The 5,275-nt window shown below is 50.5% G+C and overlaps 1 pseudogene; it reads right to left on the reverse strand.

Moving 5' to 3' along the window:
- Positions 1-352: 352 nt before the first annotated feature.
- Positions 353-471, reverse strand: LOC118611685 (annotated as a pseudogene).
- Positions 472-5,275: the final 4,804 nt, after the last annotated feature.

The raw sequence follows: 5,275 nt of genomic DNA on the forward strand, positions 1-5,275 counted from the left end.
GCCCTGGAAGGGGAGGGAACATGCTGACGGTGCGTGGGAAGGTGTTTAGCATAGAAAGGATGCCCGCCGTGCCCCTCGCCGCCACTGGCTGGGACTCAGCCGCACGGCCACTCCTGTCTCACAGAGACTGCGATGTGGGCCAGGCGTGGCCCTGGCAAGGAGGCAAAGGGTGGTGGGCACAGGTCTGCCACATCCGCCCTCCTTTTAAAATACCTGTCTCGGTGAAGTCTACTCGTCTCCCTTCCCTTCTCCCCTCCAGAACGTGAACTGAGCAACAGTTTATTCCAGTTATAGTTCAGCCTTTTATTATTTATTTATTTATTTATTTATTTATTCATTTATTTATTTATCATGCCTACAGCACCTAGTCTTCCTAGGTGGTCTCCCATCCACATACTAACCAGGCCTGACCCTGCTTTGCTTCTAAGATCAGATGGGATTGGGCACATTCAGGGTGGCATGGCCGTAGATATAGTTCAGCCTTTTAAACTTGGGGTCTCTTTAGTCAATAGAAATCAACAGACATGGCTTTTAACTTTCTATTGATTTAGAATTAAAATTGCCACCTAATCAAAGCTCATGGAAGTCTAACGCTAGCCTCCTTCAATTACTGATGAATAACTCACTGTCTTCCTGGGGAAATGGTAGGACAGGAACACAGGAAGGTCCAAGGGAAGCTTGAGATCTCGTGCCATTAAACAAGAAAGCATTAAAAAATTATTGAGGTCACATCGAAGGACTCAGGCGTCTGTTGCAGGAGTTGACAAATCACTGTTCATGAAACTCAGAAAAGAGAATGCCAGAAAAAATAATTAAAACTCATGTCGTCACTCTGAAAATCGGTGTCTTTATTTTGCTTTTCTAGTAGGAACTATAGACGAGCCGAATGGAGAACCTTAGGCGATGAAGAAAGCGCTGTTCCAGGGGAAATCAACTCAGAATGATAAGAACGGAAGAGACCGAGGATCAGAAGAATCATCACCGTGGCGCATCTTCGGGGGAGGTGGGCGCTGGCATATTGCCGCTGTCATCCCACGGAGACTAGTTTTAAGGAGCGAGGGGGGAAAATCCTAGCTCTACACGGAAGTGTCATATTGTCGCCATCCTAATTCAGATGTCAGTTTCTCATCACTGACCGTGGGTGAACCGGTTGTCCTGCCTCTGGATACGGTGCCATTTGAAGCGCATGACATAACGGAATAACACCGACAAGTCAGCGTTTGCATGGATTTATCACGTTTTTAGGTCTAGCTTCTGAGTCGAAGATGCTACAGGAGCCGGAGGATTAAACTGAGAAAGGCCACAGGAACCTGACCGGACTAATCCAGAGGGCTGAGTGTTTCTCTCAGGATACCTAGTCTGTGAAATTTTATTTCCACTAAGTCTATGTCGTGAGTAGAAAAAGTGGGGAAGATGCCTATAGTACCGAAGAGAAAGGAACGTAAGAGCATCCCCACCAAATTCAAAGCAGAGTCAGAGATTTAGGTCCCCGTGCAGAAAAAACAACTGCAGAAGACATTTTCCTGATGATTAAGGAAATTGGATATTGCGTGGAACACAAATTTTCACACAATAAGGTATGCCTTGTTCTCTTAAAAATATCATTTACAGTATGATGCGTTTTGGTAAAACTTTAGTGACAGATGCACGTGTGCAAAGGAAAAGCTGGAGGCTTCCACTGGGGTAGACACTGTCACCTCTGGGTGGGAGAACACGCCAGCGTCACTTTCTTAGGTTTGTCGATCTGTTTTCCAACATCATATAGGCATGATACAGCCTTTGAAATAACAAAAAAAAATTTTTAATTAAAAAGATAAATAACACAGATATTTCTGATAAACACATATATCCATGGTTTCAAAAGGAGTAATTATTTGGTTTTGCTTTCTAGAATTTAGACTCCTGTTTCGAGCTGAGAGCATCCTCCCTAGAGTTTCTGCATGGCTTAAACCACCAAGGTCCCTTCCTTTTGATTTCACGTGGTTTTCCAACCTAGCCTGCAAGAAATTCCTTCTAAGTCCCTCGAGAAAACTCTATTTTCACTGAACTTTTGATCCGACCAGCAGCAATATTTGTAAAGAGAAGCCTAGTGCTTCTCTTTACAAATTCAGTCTGATGTTACATCAAAGAAATTCAGATAAACATTGAGGCAATAAGTTTCAAGTTCAAGATAAATCCCTAATTTAAACTTCAGAAGAAGCTTTTGAAGCTCTTCCATAACAACAGCTTCAGGAAATAGAAGAAAAGATAAGCTTAACTGGAACAGTCATAATGTTAGTAAAAGTACTAAAACCTGAATGAGCTTTATCACCCTGTGTAATGATAAAGGGAAACTGAGGCCCAGAACAGCTGAACTGATTCAGAAATATGTGGGAGAGTTACAGTCTTAAGGCTTATGTAAAGAATTTCAGGGAAAGTAATAGGTGTTTTCTAGTGTTTATAGAGCCAATAATTTTGTTTTTGCAACAGTACCTAGCACGGGACCTTGACGGGAGGGTGTATTCATCACATATTAAATGCATATATATTTTTCCTTTAACTGAACAAAGAGATTTTTCCCTGCTGTGTATTAAAGCTCTTTCAGTCCAAGTTTCTGAAAATGAAAAAGCATCATGGGCAGTGTTTATTGGCACACAGCTGCTCTTGCTGTTTTATGGAGTTATTCACTATATCAAGCATGGGGAGCGTGTAGATAGCAGTTAAGTGTGACCTTGCAGATAACTAAATATTGGAATGTGAAGTATTATTACCAGCTGTAAGTTCACAGCACCTTAGAGGCAGAAATGCTTGGGAATCAGGACACTCTGAACAGAAAGCAACGCGGCGCATGTTACCACGTAGAAGCGCCCCCGCCGCATCCAGGAGGGCGCCGCACAGCCAACACACTTCTGCAGTGAAATACGGAACCATCGCAAACTGGAATCCACAAGATCCAGAAACAGTCAGGTTTTGCTGGCCCGTGAGTTCTGGCGCCAAATTGAATGCCGCTTCAGGTTTTCTGAGCTTCGCAGGTTAAGCGCTGGTACCACGCAGTGAGTCGCTGACCTGCCATACAGCAAGTTCTGTTCCCCACCTCACCAGCTGACTCACGAGAACCGTTATTTTACCTCCTAGACTAAGCTGTTTTAGAGCATGTTTTAAACACAGCCGTTGCCTTAACGATAAACAGCTCTTTTCGACTTGATTTCTGTGCACTAATCCTTGGGAAGACGTAGAGAGATGCCGAGTGGTGGGAATGTTGACCTGAAGCTCCTGGTTTGTCGCAGACCACCGTGTGCTCATGTCCCAGCCCGGAGGCAGAGCTGGGCGGGACTTCCCCACACCCGTGTGCCACTCGTCAGAGTCTCCTTCCCTTCAGGAGGCAAGTGGCATTTCCACAAGGAAGTCGGCAATGTACGCCGTCATCAGTCATTAAAATTCGTCACTGACTCAGACAGTGAACGAATGCTTTCCTGTGTCTTCAAGGAATCAGATCACGTTTGAGAGGGGGAGGTGGCTGCTTCGGCGGTAACGTCATAACATCATGCTGGCTGTTGGGATCTGTCACATGGCAAAGGACTTGCCGTTTGGAACAAGCGACCACCCCCACTGGAACCCACACGGGCTAGACCATCCCCATTCACAGCCCTAACCATCTGCTCAGGGTCCTCCCAGCTCACAGGCCCCATCGCCCTTTGAAGTCTCCCCCAGAAGGTGCGGCTGGTCCTGGAGCCCACATGACAGCGTTCAGCCTACGAGGCACATTGTGGTTTAAATATTAACGTTTCTCCTCTTTCCTGTTGAGCAAGCGGCAACCACCTTGGAAGAAATGACAAAGTGGCAGACAGCAAGACACGGGCTAGAGGTGACGTGGGTCCTCACCCCGCCCTCACCCCACCCTCACCCCGCCCTCACCCCGTCCTCACCGCAGAGTGCGGGCTCACCCCCAGTCCGTGGTGCGATGACCACGTGTCACCGGCTTGCAGTCGCACAGACACACTCTGCAGTTGTCGGTCTGAGCGAGGTGAAGCATCGGGGGGACCGACCTGAGACCGCAGACCCTGGGCGAGGTGTCGGCAGCCCGAACACACGGTCCCCAGAAGCTCGGCCGCTGAAACCAAGCCGTCCGAGAAGGCAAGGGGACGCGGACTCCCGGGCTTCAACTCAGCAGCCTGAACCTTAAAACTAAGAGCTGCCCAGAGGCGGCCAAACAGGGTTCATGGCCAGGGAGCTGCGTGCCACATATCTCGGGCTGGCCGTGACAGGGACCACGTGCCCGGGACGCTGCGCCGGGAGCAAGCTGGCGTCTCTAACCATCATGACCAGCAGCTCCAGCCTTGCCGGGTATGGAGGTGACGTGAAGTGGAGGGACCGTTACAGCCTCACCTCCCGGCCATTGGCGCTGGGCAGTGGCAGAGCAGCAGGGACCATGCCCCCGTCACGTCGCCTGCAGACACAGACGGCCCCAACTACGCTGTGCCTATTGCTCTCTTACAAGAGGGCCGTCGTGTTAAATGACGGTGGGCTTCTCCCATTTTTGGGGTTTCCCTCTCTCTCCCATCGAGTGGCCGCGTAGCTCGTACGCTGTGGACCAGACCTGTCCTCCCCACGCCCCGCTCCCCCGGCGGCCTTGGCCTCGCTCATGCAGGGCACTCAGTGCCCTCCCCCCATTCTGGGGAGCCAGAGGGGGTGCAACCAACGTCCTGTGGGAGCAGATGCTCCTTTCTGAGCTAAGCTAACGTGCGCCCACGTGAATTCAGGCCGCGCTGCGTGTGACGCACGTTTCAGGTCTTTTCATGTATTGAATTGGTTGAGTTTCTCGGAACTCCGTGAGCTGGGGACCATTATTTCCCTCAAAGGAGGAGCAGAGCAGTTAAGTCACTTGCCCAACAGCATTCGGCGAGCAGGGGACTGAGCGGGGACTTCGCTGCTCAGCACAGGGCCGCCCTGGCCAGGACACACCCGCGGTCCTCTCGGTGGGCCGGACGTGTGGCCCCCGGCTCTGTCCCCGCCAGCCCCTCCTGGCATCTCTGACGATCACCACGCAGCATTTCAGGTGCAGCGACACTGGGTGGCTGGACCTCGCAGTAAAGGTCGGAAGAACGTCTACAAAGGTCACGAACAGCCAGTGAAGGCAGGACCGGGGACCTCCGCGGTCTGGCCGAAGCACAGAGCCCGCCCTCTCGACACCGGAGTGCCTGGAGGAAAACGCAGGCGGCCGTGCCCGCCCCAGGCTTCCTCTCGAGGGACAGAGGCCTTAACACCTGTGGACCGGGAGGTTCGCGCAGCCTCCCTG

Source organism: Rousettus aegyptiacus, unplaced genomic scaffold (genome assembly GCF_014176215.1).
Source record: "Rousettus aegyptiacus isolate mRouAeg1 unplaced genomic scaffold, mRouAeg1.p scaffold_m13_p_14, whole genome shotgun sequence".
NCBI lineage: Eukaryota > Metazoa > Chordata > Mammalia > Chiroptera > Pteropodidae > Rousettus > Rousettus aegyptiacus.